The following is a 20,363-nucleotide window of genomic DNA, read 5'->3' on the forward strand; positions in this document are numbered from 1 at the left end:
CAGTGTAAGTAAAAGGCAGGACATATACTGAGGTGTGTGTTATGTCCTGGCAGTGAAAAACCACTCCATTTCGTTTTCACTGGTGAAAGGCCATCCTGCGCATAGGACAGAATGGGGGAGGCTGGGTATTGTATTTTGTTAGCCTAGTTTCCTATAAGTTTAAAATGGAGAGGTGAAGTTTAGTATGTATGAACTCAGTGTCTTAACACATCTTTCTATGAAAGTGGTTTTGTAACTGTGTGTTCAGAAACCACTCTTTTAGAAAGTGGCTGAGTTTTGTGCTTTAAGCATTTCTGTGCGTCTCTGCTGAATGTGGATTGACTACCTGGATCCGAGAGGTGAGAGGAGCTGGGGGAGGTCTTGACCCAGGGAGGGGTTGAGATGGCACCAGACTGACCGGCATCCGGAGAGTAGGCGAGGAGAAGCCCCGGGAGGTGAAGAGGCCTGGGTTGCTGCTATAAAACAATTGACCCATCTCCTGCTGAGTGATTAAGGATCCAGACCCCCCAGTATCAAAGGGAGAAAGGTGACACTGTGAGGGAGACACCCAGAACTGATTTATAGTCAGGGGTCAGGGACCCCTGAGCACAAACTAACTACAAAGACATTTAGGGGTATAACTATAAGAGCTGAGGCCCCTGAATGTTGGAATAGAAATGGATTGAAACTGAAAAAGCTTAGACCAATTTAGTGGTCAAGAGGAACCTCTGCTAAGGAAGGAACAACTGAAGAGACTGCTGTGGAAGGACCAACCCTTGCTTCGTGATCTGGGGCTGGTCTGCAGTTTGCTGTTTTAACCAAGGAAGAGGCTGTTGGGACTGTGCTTCGTGCGCTAGGTCCCTCTGCTTGAAGAAGACTATGCTTTGTGCCGTGTCTTGTTACCCCAAGGGCCCATGGTGAGCTGGCTCTCTGTTGGGAAACACAGGAACATAAAGGTTTCCGGAGAAGTTTCTAGCGACGCGGTGGGCGCGTGTAGTGGCAGCTTGAGACCCTCGGAAGGTGTGCCTTGTGATCTTGGACACATGGAAGAGAAGTGAGTCTCGAACACGCTGGATGCGTGTCATGGTGCACAGGAGGTGTTGGTGAGGAGTGCCTGATCAACGTGTGCATCTTAAGTGGAGTGCGTTTCGGACGTGCAGGGTGCGTCTCGGGTGCACCGGAGGCGCTGGTGAAGAGTGCCTGGTCATAGAGTGCACCGGTGGAGAAGTGAGGCTCGGACAGGGTGAGCGTGTCATGGTGCGTCCGAAGGCGTTGGTGAAGAGCACTTTGATATCGGGGCACCGGAAGTGGAGTAATTCTCAGTGAAGCAGTGTGCCTGCTTTGGTGCAACCCGGGACTGTGGAGGTGGTCGGCTGATCATCGTGTGCATCAGAAGAAAGTGAGTCTCTGCATTGAGGTGTGCGTGTCTTGGTGCCAACTGAGACCGCAAGAAGGAGTGCCTGGTGAACGTGCACTCGGAGTTGACGTGAAGTCCTATCAGCGTTGTGTGTGTGGCTTCATGCCAGAGGAGACCCGGAGGGTGCTGTGGTGAACGTGCACCTGGAGTAACGTAATCTCAGGGGCGTGGGGTACGTGTGCCCTGTCGCCGCCTGAGCCTTTCCTAACCGTCGTGGCCTGGACCGGCAGCCCCGGAGCAGCTGAGCTGCCAGGCCGAGCCGCTGAGGCCCATTGAGTAAGTTCTACACGGAAGGCCCAGTTCGCTGAAAGAGGAGAGGAGAGTGGGATCGTGCCCCCAGGTACCGTGGATCACTACCTTGGCGGGGTGCGGGCTCGGAGGGACACTCTCTCGGCCGCTCATTCCTTCTGACGACGTGAGCCTTTGCTTCAGGTCAGATTGGGGCCCGTACTGCCCAAGGGAGTGGCCGTACTGGGGCCCGAGTGGGAAGCTGTACTTTGTCATCTGTAATACGTGTGGGGGGCAACTGTTATCGAAGAGGCTGATTGTCGTAATACACATTGCCAATATTGCTGCTAACGAACTGCCGGACTGTCTTAGGAGGCCTGAGTTTATTTCTGCATAATGAAGTACACGATTGTAGTGCTACGCATTACATTATTGCTCCCTTGCAAAGTATAGGATTGTAGTGGCCCGCATCGCATTATTTCTCTATTGCAAAGTACATGGTTGTAGCTACGCATTGCATTATTCCTTAATTGCAAAATACATGATTGTAGCGGTGCTCATTACATTATTTCTTCATTGCAAAGTACGTGATTGGGGTGTGACGCATAGCATTATTCCTTCAATGCGCAGTACATGATTGTAGCAGTATGCATTGCACTATTTCTCCCATTGCAAGGTACCGGGGTGTATCGTTACGCATTGTATTATTTCTCCTTTGCCCAGCACAGGATTGTGTCATTACGCAGTGCATTATTGTTTGTCCATTGCAACATGTGTGATTCCAGCATTACGACCAGCATAGCGTTTGGAAAGTGGTGGTTGGGATTTGACCCTACCAGCCAGCCGGAATGAATATGACCCGTTTGTCGGGAGGATCCCGGGGAGCAGGACTCGGGGACTCTCGTTGACATCATTATCCTGCTGGTACAGGTACGGGACGAGGACGGTCCCTTTAACTTTCCCTGAAGGCAGGAAGGGGAGGAGTTCGGAGGCGTGACATCAACCTCGTGGAACCTATCGGAGGAAGGCGGCGTGGAGAAGGAGGAAGTGACCAGTACGACAGGCGCGCACATGAAGGAGTCAACAAGAGTGCTCGGGGAGGAGAAGACGCCGCGGAAGGAGTTCGCTGAATACAGCCCGCTTGCCAGTGAACCGGAGGTCGCACAGAAGATCCCTGAACACGGAGACATGACTGGAGGATATCAGCACCGCGCTACGCCCTGCCACACTCCAGGAGGAGGGTGGCTGGAGCAGGTATGTTAATGTCTACTGGGGCTCACCAAAGCACGGTGAGGGAACGGGTAGGTGTTTGGGGTAGACACCGCTTCTCTCTTCTGGTTTCCACATATTAACTACATTCGGTGATCCCTCATGCTCCCCTCCCCCTACTCAGGTTGTCAAACGATGCCCACTGACCAGTTGTTTTGTTTGTTTTGTGTTTCTTTCCCGCAACTTCTTGGACTTCTTTGGAGTACCGCCTGGAAAACCCACCCCTCCTGACTTTCCTGGAACCGGTGCAGTATGGAAGCAACTCCCTTTAACCAGACATTTTATATTTAGTTTGGTAAACAGACTTGTGAAATAAACAGTCTTTTGACCTGAATCTAGAGAGTATGAGCACTTCCTTTGGGCACCTACCCCCTCCTCTCCCTTGGGACGCGACTAAGTGGTGAAGAATGCGGGCATAATCCATCTGAAACAAGATGGAACAAGTTATAGCCCAGATGAAAGAGGCCCAGGGCAAACTCGAGTGGGGCGTGGAAAAAAATACTAACCAAGCCGAAATGGATCGGGCAGTGTTTACCTCGGTGTTGGACTTGGCCCTTTTTGCAGTGTCATCCCTGAACATTTTGCCTTCCTCCTGTATTTTGTCTGACCTGTTTTTATTGGTTTTATGACTCTGGGCACTTTACAACTGCTGATCAGTGCTACAGTGCAAATGTTCTCCCTATGGTAAATTGATGTATGGATTAGTGACTCCATGATTGGCTGGTTTAGTTTAACTGTCAGACCCTAGTACAGTGCACCAGGAGTGCCCAGGGCTGGTAATCCAAATGCTTCTGGTGGGCTTGCAGCACTGGTTGTGCCACCCACAGAAGCAGCCTGTAAAAGTGTGTCTAAAGCTTGCCATTGCAGAGCCTGTGTGCAGTCTGGTACTGCCATGCTGACTGGGCAAGTGCACCCACTTGCCAGTCCCTAAACCTTCCCTTTTCTTCATATCAGACACCCCTATGGTAGGCCCAAGGGCAGGCTACATTGTAAGTATAAGGTCAGACAAGCCCGGATGTGTGTGGCATGTCCCAATAGTGAATTACATCCATTTTTGTTTTTCACTATTGCGAGGCTAACTGTTCCCCATAGGCCAGAATGGGCAGTTTGATTATTACATCTATGGTAGAAATTCGAGTTTAGTATGCCTTAACTCAGAATGATAAAATGCATCTTTTAGTGAAGTTGGTTTTAACATTCTGTGTTTGAAAATACCACTTTTAGAAAGTAGATATTTTCTTGTCTAACCATCCAAACCTGCCTCTGCTAGGTTGTGTATTCCTTGTCTGGAGTTTGAGTGACAGGAGCTGTGGAATTCCAGGGGGCTGGGGAATTCCCGGAGATAGGGTGAGTCAGCACAGGGCTGAATAGAGAGATCTCCATGTAGATGGGTGGGAGGAGTTGCACCTGGGACCTGAATAGGGGTGTGCTTTCCCTCCACAATGCTGGCTCCACCTCCTGTGGTGCGTCTGATGTCTCTGCCTTGCACTGTGAAAGGAAAGAAGGAGTCATGTCAACAAAGTGCTCCAGGACTGACCAGAACTGGTTTGGACTAGGCAAAGGCCTCTCTGCCGTCAGAGAACAAAGAGAACCTGTATAAAAAGGGGACCCAGAACTTTAGATCACTTTGGGAAACAAGAAGAAAGCTTTGCTGAGGAGTGGAACCAGAAGAAACTGAGGAGAGACTATCCCTAAGCTGCAGTGCTGCTTGGGGGATTGGCCTGCAGTGGTTGCCTGACTGCCAAAGAAAGGAGAAAGGACTTTGTGTGCACTTTATTCAACTTGTGAAGGATCTCCAAGGGCTTGGAAAAGAGCTTGCCTCCTGCTGAAGTCTTGGGGCCAACAGACTTCACCCACCAGCTCCCCAAGAGTTCTTTGGAAGTGCCTGCTGTTTTGCGAGGCTTTCTGAGGCACTGCGTGTCGCAAAGAGCTGGAAGCGCGACTCACGAACAAGAAGGGTGTCGCCAAGCTGCCGCTTCACAACACGAAGCACCTCGCATCGCCGGAGAAGAAGATCGACGTCACATCAGATGCCGCCGCATCACCGGGAAGCATGTTGCAGAAGAATCGTTGAGTCATCACAGGTCCACCGAAGCGCCTCGCGTCGCCGGAGAAGAGGATCGACGTCGCATTAGATGCCGCTGCATCTCCGGGAAGGGTGTCGCAGGTCCTGTCACTGCTCATCGCCGGAGAAGAGGATCAACGTCGCATCAGGCACAGCCACATCTCCGGGAAGCGTGTCGCAGGGTCTGTCGCGGCTCGCATCGTTGTGGAAGCAACTTGCATTGCCAGGGGAGAGGATCGACGTCGGATCAGACGCCGCCGCATCACTGGGAAGCATGTCGCAGGGCCTGTCGTGGCTCGCATCGTGAGGAAACATCACGCATCGCTGGAGAAGAGGATCGACGTCGCAGCAGATGCCACCGCATCACCGGGAAGCGTATCACATCAGGAAGGAAGTGCCATCTTTGTTTCTTTGCACCACATCTTCAACGCATCACCGTCCTTGCAACACTTTTGTTGTCCTGCGTTATGCATCTTAAGGTACATTGAACTCTTGAGTGTTGCATATACCATCTTAAGAGAACTAAGCTAAGTCTACCATTTTAAACTACAGTATAGTGGATTTTTGTCGTTTTTGGTCTTGTGATAAGTCTATATAATGAATACTTATTTTTTGTGACATTGTTTTTATTATGTCGGAAAAAGCAAACAAAACACCAAAAATAAACATAAAAGAGCCATACATCATCATAAGTAATGCCAATATTACTTGATAACATCCATCGCCAGCTATTCCGTCACACTTAGATTATACATATTTATACACAAAATTTCAGTTCTCCCCGACTTCATCCGCCCCACTCTACCGAATACTTATTTTTTATATAAAACTTGTGTGGTGTCCATCTGTAGTGTTGTCACTTGATTACTGTATGTGTTCACAAATGCTTTACACACTGCCTCTGAGATAAGCCTGTCTGCTCATGTCAAGCTACCAAGGGGGTGAGCAGCGGTTATTTTAGTAGTGTACCCCCTTACCCTGACTAGACGCGAGGGTCCCTATTTGTCACAGGTACCTACCTATGCCAACTAGAGACCCCAAATCTAACACTCTGCTATACAAACACAAGCAGAGAATGTCACGAAGCTGGCGGAAGGACAGACACAACTTCTGCAGGTCTTGTGTCAAGGGAGAGCTGCTGTTTTGCCAGGAACGGTGATACCGCTGCAGAAATACGTCCCCGGAGACGACCCTGTTTCCTTTTTTCTGAACTTCGAACGGGCTGTGAGGGTCAGTGCCTGGCCTGCAGACCGTTGGCCTTTCTACCTGTCACCCCTGCTCACTGGTGAAGCCTAGGCGGTTTTCAAATAGCAATCAAGATGGTACCACCGCTTATGGGCACGTGAAACGATTTATACTTGACCGATGATGAAGCTCACCGCCTTCGCTTCAGGCAAGAAAGGGGCATGACAGGAGACACCCCAAGACTCTTCTTTTATCAAATAAAGGATGCTGCAGACGGTTGGCTTACACCTCTGGACTCAACTTGGGAAGAGATCATGGATAAAATCTACCTCGAGCAATATCTCGGGGGACTACCATATGGGACACAGAGGTGGCTGTGCCAGCATGCTGATCTGACTCTTGAGCATGCGGTGGAAATGGCCACATCATATGCCAAGGCACAGACCAGAGGTCTTGTGAAAGAGCCCGAGAAAAACATGAGACCACTACAAGGTGGCAGAAATTAAAAGAAACCAACCAGAACTTCCTTTGAGCCCCCAAAACCACGCTTGGGACAATCAGAAGCAGTTCCTTCCACTGGACCCCAATGTTTCGAGTGTGGAGAGTGGGGCCATATCACTAAGTTATGCAGGAAGAGGAAAGAAAAGGCAGAAGACAAACCGATGGACGTCATTTACCTGCCCCAGTCCATAATGTGCGCCCAGGAGACCGGTCCAGTGTACTATGTGAGTTTGTGTTTGAATAATCTCCCCATAACCGCCCTCTTGGACTCCGGCTGTAGACACTCTGTTATACGGCGTGAGCTTGTTCCCCCCTTCTCTTTCTTACCTGGGAAATGTGTCAGCATTAGATGTGTACACGGCGACATTAAGAACTACCCCCTAGTCAGAATAAAACTCCAAACCAAGCATGGTCTAGAAATCACAGCTGACGTAGGGGCACTACCATACCTCCCTGATCCTCTTATCATAGGTATAGATAACCCATGGTTTCCTGGTCTGATGTTTGAGAACCTCAAGAACAGCCCAGCCACACAAAACCCCCAGAACAGCCTTTTGGCCTCCGAACCGTGGGCCATAGACACTCACTTTAGGACTGCCCAGCTCAAAGACAGCAGTCTCAGCAATGCCTGGCAAAGCGCCAAAGACGCCCTTCTGTCCCCAAAATGGGTATATCCTTGCTTTGTTGAGAAGAATGGCCTTCTATACCGTGTGGGCAAGGAAGGTGAAGATCCCCAGTTGCTAGTGCCCATGGGTTTCAGGGACCAGGTCCAGTTCTTTGCGCATTCTCACCTCCTTGCAGGGCATTGTGAAGCCGAAAAGACATTGCAGTCCATACTCCGCAGTTTTTTCTGTCCAGGGGTCCACGCCCAGGTACGGAAATACTGTCAGGAGTGTACGGTCTGTCAACAAAAGAATCCTTACATCCCTTTGAAAGGCACCCTTGAACCCTCTTCCTGTTATAGGCAAGCCTTTTGACCGGTTGGGTATGGACGTTATAGGATCCCTCCCCAAGTCCACCAGGGGTTATCAATATGTCCTATGATAGTTGACTGCTCAACCAGGTATCCCAAAGCCCTCCCCTTACACTTTGCCACCACCATAGCCCAGAGACTCATAGAGGTATTGTCTAGGGTGGCTGTTCCCCGGGACATAATCACAGATCAGGGAACCCCCTTCGTTTCAAGACTAATGAAACTAAACATCAGACACATAAAAACGTCTGTATACCATCCTGTTAGACCTGGTACCATTGGCGTGAGTCTCCCTTCCATTTTTTCTGATTGCCTCCTATGTTTTTGATATGTTTTGCTGGTTTAGATGCTTTGGGCACTGTGCCACTGCCATTCAGTGCCACAGTGCAAGTGCTCCCTATGTTAAATTGATGTATTGATTAGTGACTCCATGATTGGGTTATTTGATTTACTTGTCGGACCCTAGTACAGTGCACCATGTGTGCCGAGGGTTTGTAAATCAAATGCTGCTGGTGGGCTTGCAGCACTGGTTGTGCCACCCACAGAAGCAGCTTGTAAAGTGTGTGTCAGATCTGCCATTGCAGAGCCTATGTGCAGTCTGGTACTGCCATGCTGACTGACCAAGTACACCCACTTGCCAGTCCCTAAACCTTCCCTTATCTTCATATCAGACACCCCTATGGTAGGCCCAAGGGCAGGGTGCATTGTAAGTATAAGTTAGGACATGTCCTGGTATGTGTGGCATGTCCTAATAGTGAATTATAGCCATTTTCGTTTTTCACTATTGCAAGGCTAACTGTTCCCCATAGGCTAGAATGGGCAGTTTGATTATTACATCTTATAATCCTAACTGACTCAGGGAACATGGTAGAAATTCGAATTTAGTATGCCTGACATCTTTTAGTGAAGTTGGTTTTAACATTCTGTGTTTGAAAATACCACCTTTAGAAAGTAGGTATTTTCTTGCTAAACTGTCCAAGCCTGCCTCTGCTAGGTTGTGTATTCTGTGTCTCGTTCTGTGAGTGACGGGGCTGGGGATTCCAGGGGAGAGGGTGAGTCAGCACAGGGCTGAATATGAAGATCTGCATTTACATGGGTGGGAGGAATTACACCTGGGACCTGTATAGGGCTGTGCCTTCCCTCCACAATGCTGGTGTAGGAGAGTAGGATCTGCTTCACATGGGTACTCCCACTTTTTGCTGGTGTTTCACTGTTTTTTGACCTTAGTCTGGCTGTGGCCCTGCTAATCAGGACCACAGCCTAGCTGCTTCCTCTCTAAAATGGTTTCCATGTACATTAGGTACATATCTAATTGGATTCTGGAGTGCCTTATAAGCCCCTAGTATATGGTATACTATGTACCTAGGGCATAGGTACCTCAGAGGCCTACCAGAGGCTGCAGCATATATTATGCCACCCCTGGGAAGTACTCCAAAATGATACCACAGGTCTGCTACTGCAGCCTGGGTAAGGGTGTGCTTGCACCCCTTACTGTGGTATAGGCTACCTATATCTCTACCCTATACAGACCCTATACAGCCACTCCTATGGCTTGACAATTCTGAAGGCAGAGTGCTTGTTTTTATGTGAGAGGGTGCCCAAGCATGAGCTGAGCCCCTCTGCAGCTTTCAGAAATATGACTGTTCTGTGATACAGCCATACCATATACTCTTAAGTGCATTATAACCTCGCGGTAAATGCTAACTTTGGAATGGCTGCATCAAAACATGTCGTGTTTGCTGTCAAACGCTTTGGAATACTACCCCCCCCCCCCTGCCAGTCCTGGCGGCGGGGTTAGCATTCCACCCTTCTAGAGGGAGAGACATGTTCACACTGGCTAAACCCGGTAGGACTTTCCTGAGCCCTGGCATCACAAAATGGATGCCTCTGCCACAGACACGGGTCTGGCCTCCTGCGGCTGACTGAAACTCCGGCAGGGGAGGCCTGGACAATAGGTTTCCTGTCGAGGGGAGTGTGTCCCCACCTCCCCAGACAGGCTGATGTGTATTGGGGCTGGGCGGGAGCACTCTCTGGTGCTTTGAAGTCCTGCACTGGGGGCACATTTGGTGTCCCTGTGCATACTCCAGTTCAAACCGGTTGCAGGGGCTACCTGCCCCTGCTCTGGTGCGAAACTGGACAAAGGAAATGAGTGTAACCACCCCTCTTTCCTGGCCCACCCATAGGTGGGGCCTTAGAGTTAGTCCATCCCCTAAACTTAGTATAAGTATAGTATAAGTATAGGAATCCAGTCCCTAGAACTTTAGATTACCCTGGACGAAACTCTGCAATGTACATCCTGGACCTTTGACGTTCTATCCTGACTAGAAGACTGAAGAGATCTCCCTTGGGGTCAAGGAGTGACTCCCCTGCTTGGCAGGCACCAAAGAAGCAATTGACCGGTCTGCAATTCTGAAGCTCCTGCCGGACGCCGAAGTCTCTGCATCCCCAGAGGTGGATTTCCAGACTTCCCCGAGGCTACCCTGAGTCCACAACAAAGCTGAGGCCTGTGGCTATCGTGGGTGACGTGGAATCGTGACCCCTGGACACCGTGAACTTTTGCAGCAACAGTATCTTCCTGGTCCTTCTCGAAGTTATGCTTTGGGCTCCGAGTAGCCCCAGCCTTGAGCACCTCCTGCACCGAAGATTGTTGGCCTCCACTCCATGAGTGACCCGTGGGCCAGTTTCAAGTGCGACCGCTCAAGGCTCCTTTGCGATCACTAGCCCGTTGGCTAACAGGTCCCCACAAAGGCAACTCCTTTTGTGATTGGACGTTCCTGGTTGCTCCAGACGTGCCCTGACTTACCCTCGCTGGGTGAGTCCCTCAGACCTTGCTGGTCTGCACCGCAGTCCTTTCTCTGAATTCCTGTGACTTGCCGTTGCCAAGGCTTGTTGGGTCCATTCTGGTCGCCGACACCGCAGCACTCGACAGACTTCGTGGTACAGCTCGAATCCGGCTCGTGGACTACGTCGACGCCCCCTGGACCTTGTGGCTGAAGAGTCAAGACACCCATCAACTCACCTGAAGCACCTGACATCTGTGGCCATTGGTATCTGCCCTAGGTCACTGGCAAGTGACCCAGACTCTGTCCCCTCTGCTTTCAGGTTCCTTACATCCTAGATCCAGGCTTGGATCTCTTCGGACACTTCTCCTCTTCACAGCAGCAGCAGTTCTTGGCAGGCTTCCATTGGAATAGACAACGCGACCCGACACCAAAAGACACCTATGCACCCGGCTTCCCTGGGTACTCCAGTGCTTACTCGAGTACTCCAGTGCTCTCGTGGGTGCTAGCCCTAGAACTTCTTAAGTCCAAAAGGATTTGGTCCTGACTCGATTAGAAGTGTCCCTAATCTTTAAAATTCCATCTGCGACATTGCCCATAGAGGAACCCGCGGTTGTGTTTTCACACTGCATACAGCTCCCGTGGGTCTCCTGTGTCACTACCTTGGGTGGTTCCTTGGGGTCCCAGCGATTCTAGAGGCAATAGGCCTAGTGCCTATTCCAGTCGTGGTTCTTATACCACTTTTTTGGTATATGGTTTGGTACGCCCCTAGGGCCCAAACATGTACTTGTGCTTTTACTGATGCTTGCTCACTTGTAACTTTAGTACTTTGAACTCCAGTCTCATAAAGAGACTAGAGGGGTGTGTGTTAACCTAAATACATATATTTTAAATAGATACCTGGTGTGGTGGTCCTTTCATTTGATCATTCAAGAGATTATAGACTGGTAAAGCAAGCTGCTTTACATTCCTTCAAGACTTAGCCTGAAGGCTGCTCTCCATAGCTACCACTAGGATAGCTTTCATATAAGGTTGTCTTTACCCATTCACCATAAGGGATTGTTTGGACTAATACAAAGTGCCCACTAGAACTAGTGGACAGCATATATCAGGCCACCTTCTCACAGCTGGCTCCACCTCCTGTGGTGTCTGATGTCTCTGGCCAGCACTCTGAAAGGAAAGGAGGAGTCAGGTAAACAAAGTGCTCCAGGACTGACCAAAACTGGCTTGGACTAGGCAAAGGCCTCTCTGCCTTCAGAGAACAAAGAGAAAAGTAGTATAAATATGGGGACCCAAACCCCAAGACTTTAGATCACTTCTGGAACAACAAGATGAAACCTCTGCCAAGGAGAAGAACCAAAGGAGGCTGTAGGAGTTGGACTGCCCCCCCTGCCAGTGTGCTGTGTTGTTGGGTTGGCCTGCAGTGATGTCTTCATTGCCAAGGAGAGAAGAAGGAACTTTTACAGAACTTTCATCATTTTGCAGAATATTTCTCCACGGGCTTTTACTTGTGCTTGCCTCCCGCTGAAGTCTCAGGGACAACAGACTTCACCACCAGCTCCCCTCTGAATTTCCTTGCTGGGAATTCTGTCTGCAGAAGCCAGCGTGTCGCTGGGAACTGGAAGCGTGATGCAACGAGAAGAAGCGTGCCGCTGCCGCATCTCCCAGAAGCATGCCTTTGTCGCAGCTGTCTGCTGTCGCATCACCGGAGAAGCGCATCTCAACCATGAGGGTCACCGTCGCATCATCAGAGAAGCGTGTCGCAGGGCCTGTTGCGGCTCCATAGTACAGAGTCGACGCAAGGCTGCCAGGGTGTGTTGCATCGTCTCAACGTCGTCGCATCAAGGGTGCCATCTTATTGCATTGCACCGGATCATCGCATCGAGGCGCCATCTTGTAGCATCGCAACCGGGCTGCAGCATGAGAATCTACGCATCACCTCCTCTCCGGTAAGGATCATGACGCATCCCCTATTCTGCACAAGCATTAAGGCGCGACGCATCGTCTCCCACGAAGCAAGGAACCAACGCATCTCCAACGCTGAGAGCCTTTTATTTATTTTGCGTTACGCATCCAGGTACTTTTGTAAGAACTGTGTCGCATTTACCATCAACTTGAACTAAGCTAATCCTACCATCTTTAAGTCAATTTTGAGTACAGTATTGTGGATTTTTGTCGTTTGTGGTCTTGTGTTAAGTCTATATAAAGAACTTATTTTTATAAAACCTGTGTTGTGTCCATCTGTGATGTTTTCACTGTATTACTGTATTTGTTCACAAATGCTTAACACACGCCTCTGAAATAAGCCTGTCTGCTCATGCCAAGCTACCAAGGGGGTGAGCAGGGGTTATCCAGTAGTGTAATCCCCTTTCCCTGACTTAGAAGCAAGGGTCCCTGTTTGGTCAAAGGTACCTACCTCTGCCAACTAGAGACCCCCAGTTCTAATACATCCCCAGACCGGTGGTTTGGTGGAGCGGTATAATGACAATCTCAGAATCACCCTTAAGAAGCTCCTTACAGGAGAAAGGAAGAACTGGGACCAGCTCCTTCCCTTGGCCCTGTTCGTTACCAGAAGCCAAGTTCAGAGCAGCTTAGGGGTGTCCCCATTCGAACATCTCTTTGGGAAGAAGCCCCGTACCCTCCAGAAATCACTAAAGAAAGCTGGGAAAAAGATAGTGCTCATGAAGCACAGGCTTTGTTGGAGTACGCCAACCAAGTCAAAGCCCGTCTTCACAAATTGAGAACCCTTGCCCATGAATCCCTCGAGAAGGCTCAAGTAAAGCAAAAACAGTCTTATGACAAAGGTAAACGTTTGAAAGAACTGAAGGAAGGTGACTGGGCATTGGTACTGCTTCCCTCGTCCACCCACAAACTAAAAAAGGAGTAGCAAGGCCCTTTTCCTGTGATACGGAAAGTAGGCAAAACCACTTACATATTAGGTCTCCCAGCAAATAAGACCCAGATGTATCACATAAATCTTCTTAAGTGGCTAAGGCCTCCACCAAAGAAGCCCCACACAGTCTCCATGGTGGAAACCCGGTCGCACACCGTCGAGTCCACCATAATCAATAACAAACTGAACAGGGATCTCAAAAAGGGGATTCGTACCCTGCTCCATTACTTTCAGGGTATCTTTTCTGACCAACCTGGAAAAACACATCTGGCAGTGCACTCCATCCCCACCCAAGTGGGCGTCACAGTGAAACAACGACTCTACAGGGTCCCCCGGCCGGCCACTCTCCCCTCTCCCTTGCAACGACCAGACCCTCCAATAAAGAAGCATGCATGCATGCATCAATCAATTCAATGCACTCGCAGGACTGCAGGCTCACAGTTGCAATAGCCTAAAGTAATGTCTTGCAACCCTTTGTCCCAATAGAGTAGCATCCCCGGCTCTACCGCAGAGGGCAAGAAGTGATTATTTGTGATACAAATATCAAATATTTATTATAGCGACTTGTTAGAGTACTATGTTATCTACAACTTGTCTTCTCACTTGTGACCTGCAGTTTCTGTGGAACTGGCAGCAGTAGACCGCTGGCAAATTATGGCCCCATCTGCGCCGCATCTGCAGTTTACACTTATTTTTTTATTTTTATTATTTATTTGAGTTTTATATAGCGCTGGCTAGACCCAGAGGTATCAGAGCGCTTTACATGAGGATCCACATTGTTACAAAGTTACATCAGTTGCAAGTTAAATCTGTTGCAAGAAAACATTTAAAGAGCATGAGAAGAACTATGTCCAAAGTCCGGCTGGGTAGGTGATGGCCAAGGGGTGACCCAGAGCCGATCTTCTCTATAGCTGACTAGGCAGCTCCACCGAAAATCAGCCACGTTGATCTATCTCTTTGCGCTTAGGAGTTCAGGATAAATTAAGTTTGTGGGGGAGGCACAGGTTCACTCTTTTCTTGCATTCTTTGCTGCTGAGAATGGGTAGTGAGTTTATTATTAAAGTTCACCGAGGGCACTTAGCTGATCCCCAAATTCAGAGATTCATTCGGCGGGGGGTAGGCTGCCATTTTAGGGTCAGGCATCATCCTTCCTGGACCCGGTGTGCTGCTGCTTTTGGGTCTTAGCCTGGCTGGTTGGTGACTGCCGTCCTCCCGCGGCCTGTGGCAATGTCAGTTTGCCTCAAGGCGTTCCCGCCTTGCTCGTTGGGAGGGCCGCAACCTGCCTTCGGTTCGGCGGGGGTTTTGACACCATTTTAAGATCAGGTAAGATCCTTCTTTGACCCGGTGAACTGCTGCTTTAGGGTTTAAAACAAGAGATAGCTCCACGTGTCAGATGTCCCCAGTGGCGGCCATTTTAGGGTCAGGCAATGGGCACAGCTCAATACTCTCCTCACGTCAGGTCTTCACTCAGCTCCTTCATTGGTGGAACCTTCCAGGACTGCGCATGACACAAACAATACAATCACACCCACCCTGCCCCACCCTAAATACCATGCAGCGGCGCACGCCACGCAGCATACATGCATGCACTATCATTACATGCATGTAATCATGTCATGTTGGCAGGTTACGGTTGCACTCTAATCTTCTGTACAATAGACACCTGGCAGGCAGGTGTCTAAAGTTCCACTTGGCCTGCTACGCAGTTGCTCCCTAATGCTGCTGCCACTGCCAGGCTCACGCAGCACCGCAATTATGGTGCCGGTGCTACAGTGCAGTGCTGTGCACACCAAGCCTAGGTGGGGTCTGACACGAACTACACTGTTTTTGTGGGTCCAAGCCACGAGCATCAACATGCAAAAGAGAAGCTAAAATTAACCATTTATGGCCTGCTTGTACTTCAGCTGGATTCAGTTCAGTGTATGCATCATGCGAACTGTTAGTTTCAAAGGCAGCTCTCACTCTGAGATTCTTTTCGTCTCAAGAGGAGCTAAGGCCTACTTTACACCTTTACACTCATACCACAACTGCCGAGAGTTCTCAAGAAGATCAGGAATTATGAGGTCCAAGTTTTCCTTTTGGCTCCAGACTGGGCACGGAGAGTCTGGTTTCCTGAGCTTGAGCATCGATCCTCCGATCAGGCTGCCCCTTCGGGAGGATCTTCTGTCGCAGCAGCAGGGGAGGGTCTGCCACCAAAAGCTGTCAACTCTTTGTCTTCTTGCGTGGAGATTGAGCGGTAGCAGTTAGTAGCTTTAGCCCTTCTTCCTGAAATCTATAATGTTATTCCAGCAGCCAGGCGTCCCTCCTCCAAGATGGGATACACCCGCCGATGGAAAATGTTGTATCATATTGTAAAGAAAAGTCTATTGAGCCTCTTTTTGCCTCCCTTTCTAATATTTTACTTTTTATTTTGCCCCTTTCCCAGCAGATCTCTGATCTGGGCACTCTGAAAAGGTATCTTTCTGCCTTGTCTGCCTTATTGTAGCTGCCTGACCAACCCTCCTTATTTAAATCTCAGATTGTAAATGGATTTCGCAAAGGCCTCTACATATTTTCCCACCTTCTCCTTTCAATATGCCTCAGTGGGACCATAATTTGATTCCCACATTTCTGATGTGTGCTCCCTTCAAGCCTTTATACAATTGTCCCCTCTAGCTGCTCACCATCAATATAGCCTTTCTTGTGGCAATAGCATCAACCAGGAGGGTGAGTGAGCTGCAGGCTTTATTATTCAAGCCTCCCTTCCTATCAGTTTTTCCTGACAAACGAGTGCTTCACACTAGGGCCTCTTTCCTGCCAAAAGTGCTTACACCATTTCATGTGGGCCAATCTGTCACCTTGGCCACTTTTTGCACTCCCCCACATCCCTCTAAAGAAGAGGAGCAAATCCACTGTCTGGACTCAAAAAGAGTGTTGCCGTTCTACCTTGACCGCACAAGAGAGTTCCAGGTGGTTGACCAACTCTTCGTGGGGTATGTTGGTGCGAAGAAAGGTTGGGTGGTGCAGAAATGGACCATCTCTTGATGGGTCGTTCTCTGCATCAAGAACTGCTACTCACTGGCAAAGCAGTCTCAAGAGCTCATTCCACTAAAGCTAACGCTGCAACCACTGCGTTAGCCTGTGTAGTTCCAGTCCTGGACATCTGTCATGCAGCAACGTGGGCATCCCTTCACATGTTTACCAAGCATTACTTCCTGGACAGTCAAGTCCGACGGCACGGACACTTAGCACATTCTGTCCTGCAGAAATTTTTAGTCTAAAGTTGTCCGCAAACCACCTCTGGAGATGGTATTGCTTTGGTATCTATTCAAAGGTAAGCAATCGGCAGCTAGATTTCTCTAGTATATGAACACGTGACTTACCTTTGTTAACGCAGTCTCTGGTAGAGACAATATCTAGCTGCAAATTCTATACCGACCATCCATCCTCCCCGCTCTGTGATCAGATTTCTAGGGTCAGGGCTGATCACTTTCAGGGCCCTAGTTTTGGGCACACCAGTGTCCATGCGCTTCATGGCTCCCGGCTTCTGATGTGGAAAGTCGTGAAATGTAACTGGCGCCAGTGCATCGAAGTGGCGCTTATATAGGTGACGCTGATGGCACTTCCGGTGCAGACAAATCCATGTGGAGCCTTCTGGTGCGCAGGGGTACTGCTCACGAAAATTCTTACAGATCTAGTCTTACACCTCGGGAAATTCAAAGGTAGGTAATCCGCAGCTAGATATTGTCACTACCAGCTAAGGCGTTGCCGAAGGTAAGTAACTTGTTCTTCATTTTGGTTGTTCTCACTCTGTACACTCGCGGTCGGCCTCTGGGTTGAAAGCGACAGAGCTGTGTTTTTCTCTATTCTTCTTTATCTGAAAGAGACTATTAGTTATAGATCCCTTACCTCAGAATTACCCTCAGGCGTCAGACTGCATCTGGAAATTTTTCTTCAGCAATACCCCTGCACGTTGGTAGGTGGCGTCTGTCGACTTCTTGTCCGTCATCGGTGTCATGGTCGCCGGGATGACGTCACGGTGCCTACTTAAACGCCGCCCCTTTCTTTTTCCGCGCCAGCCTAGTGAAGATCTGGAGAGAGTTTGCCCCTTAGTCATTTTTTGACTAACCTCTTTTCACCTTTTGTCGATGTCTTTTTTCGAGTCTTTGACTCCTGGTGCGCGAGGGATGTCCCGTCATCGAACCAGATTCAAGCCATGTGACTCCTGATGTCGGTTACAGACCCCCACCTCTTGTGCCTCTGGTGCCTGGAGCGCGACCACCACTCGAAGTCATGCTCTGACTGCCAGGTCATGAATCCGAAGTCTTTGCGGGAGCTGTCTCGAAAGCTTTTGGAGGCCCGACAGTCGGCTCCGCATCGCTCCTGGTCTCGCTTGAGGGGAAGGTCTCGAGACTGTCACCACACCTTTGCAAGTCTTCGCACTCCTCGGGTAAGTCGAAACACAAGAAGAAGGCGAAGAAGCACCGTCACTCTTCGCCTTCTCCTCGGTCAGCTGACGCGATGCGGGTCCCGGAGCGTCGTCGCTCTAAGGCTCCGTCTCTGGTGCCTGACTCAGGGATGACTCCACGCCTCCCCCTGTTTCTGGGAGCCGGGGCAGCCCCTGCCCAGTTTCGTACATTCTACTAAACCCTCCACCGCATCTTTGGGCAGCCCAACTCTGCTGGCGTGCCTTTGGGCACCACGGAGCCGGTTGGGGGCCCTGGGCCTTCGATGCCGGCGACTCCGGCTCTGGCCACCGCGCTGCAGGGTCCTCATGGATCCAGGCCTGGATCTGGATCGACGCCGATCGACCTTACTCAACCTTCCCCGGCGCCGATCCCGACGCCTCTGGCTGTGCCCCCAGCCAATGCCATCCCCATCCCCGAGATGGACCCGTAGCCGGATCGACATCGGCCGACGTTGAATCCGACGCTGAAGGGTACTTTTGTTCCCTTGTTCATTCCAGGAGTTCTCTATCACCCTGAGGGTGGTGATGAGGACTGGGAGGGGTCACTGGACCCTTTAACAGACCACCTGGAAGAACAGGACTGGAGAGAGGAATTGGGTGACACCAGTGGTCTGGATACCTCCCTAGACCATGGCATGCTTTCTCCCTCTACCGTGGCTATATAGTGGTGGTGCGTAGGCCAGCCGAGGCTTTGGGCCTGGAGATCCCTACAGTGGCAGTCAGGACTAACCTCCTGACACACGTGCTTTGACCGGCAGCAACTTCCTGTAACCCCCTCTTGCCTTTCAATGAAGCCCTTACGGATGTCCTTCTAGGTACTTGGTCCAAGCCCAGCACAGGGGCTCCTGTGGAACGGACAATTGCATGCCGCCACCGCCCAGCTCCAGGCGATCCCATTTTTTTCTCCCAACATCCTTCCCCTGAGAGCTTGGTGATCCAAGCCTCATCTTCCAAGTGCGCAATCCCTTCCGCACCCCTGTATAGGGAATCCACGAAGCTGGATCATCTTCGGGAGCATATGTTCTCTTCCTCCAGCTTGACACTGCGGTCCCTGAATATTGCATGCCTCTTGGGCCGCTATAGCCATACAGTCTGAGATACGGTTGTGCAAGTGCTGCCTCATTGCCTGGAGGAGGCCAGGGCCATTCTCTCCCAGGAAGTGGCGGATGGGAGAGAGGCAGCAAAATTCACAATCCCCTGTGGACTGGATACCGTCAACTCTCTGGGCAGAATAATTGCCACGTCGGAAGCCCTGCAGCGCAACTCCTGGTTGAGGACATCTGGTTTTTCGGGGGATGTTCAAGCAACCTTGCAGGACATGCCCTTTGTTGTCCGTTGCCTTTTTGGTGACATGACAGACTCGGCACTCGAACATTTCAAGGATTCTCGGGCTAAGGCCAGACCCTTAAGCCTCGCTGCATCTTCCTATCCCCCACAGTCCTCCTTTCATCCCTTTTGTGGCTACAGAAGGGGCACCCCTCCACATCCGACCCAGTCCAGCCACCGGTCCACGCAAGCTGCTCAGCCTCTGCGCAGACGTGGGACCCAGGGATGTGGGTCTGGGAACCAGCGGGCAGGCCAGTCCACCCTTTACCCCCCTGCAGCAGCCTCCAAACCCTCCTAGTCTGACCTTCCAGGGCCATCAGCAGCCAGTGGGTGGCAGGATTCTCCATCACCTCCCCCACTGGCAATCCATCAAGTCAGACAGTTGGGTTTTGCAGATAGTCCAAATGGGCTACTCCCTCCAGTTTGAAACTACCCCTCCCTCCATGCCACCGTCTTTCAATCGCATGTCGGAGGATCATTTATCACTTCTCCGCCAGGAAGTCTCAGCTCTCTCAGCCAAAGGAGCTATCAAAAGGGTCCCTGCCCCTGAAGTAGGTCGTGGTTGCTATTCCTGCTACTTTCTGGTGCCCAAGAAGAACAAAGGCCTGCGCCATATCCCAGACCTCAGGGCCCGCAACCGCTTTCTCCAGAAGGAGAAGTTAAAAATGCTAACCTTGGCTCAAATCCTGTCTGCCCTAGACCCCCAGAGACTGGATGGTGGTGTTGGACTTGCAGGATGCCTATTTTCACATTCCCGTCCTGCCAGCCCACAGGCGTTACCTACGGTAGGCTACGATCATTTTCAGTTCACTGTGCTCCCCTTTGGCCTTTCCAGTGCCCCTCAGGTGTTCACGAAAGTCATGGTGGTGGTCGCAGCTTATCTACGCAGATCAGGAGTTCCAGTCTTCTCCTATCTCGACAGCTGGCTGTTGAAAGTGGGCTCGTCCCTGGCTGTTGTCTCCTACCTCCAGACTACAGCGGACCTCCTGCATTCGCTGGGATTCACTATCAATGCGCCGAAGTCACACTTGACTCCCTATCAGTCGCTGCCTTTCATCTGAGCTGTTCTGGACACTGTGCAGTTTCGGGCCTATCCTTCCGAGCAGCGAGTCCAGGATATTCAGGTTATGATACTGATGTTTCAGCCTCTATCCCACCTCTATCCCGGATTTCGGTGAGAATGGCCCTGAGGCTGCTGGGCCTCATGGCCTACTGCATCCTGCTGGTGGATCATGCCAGATGACATATGTGGGCTCTCCAGTGGGACCTGAAGTTCCAGTGGGAGCAGCATCAGAGCAAT

The sequence above is a fragment of the Triturus cristatus genome, chromosome 6 (genome assembly GCF_964204655.1).
Source record: "Triturus cristatus chromosome 6, aTriCri1.1, whole genome shotgun sequence".
Taxonomy (NCBI): Eukaryota; Metazoa; Chordata; class Amphibia; order Caudata; family Salamandridae; genus Triturus; species Triturus cristatus.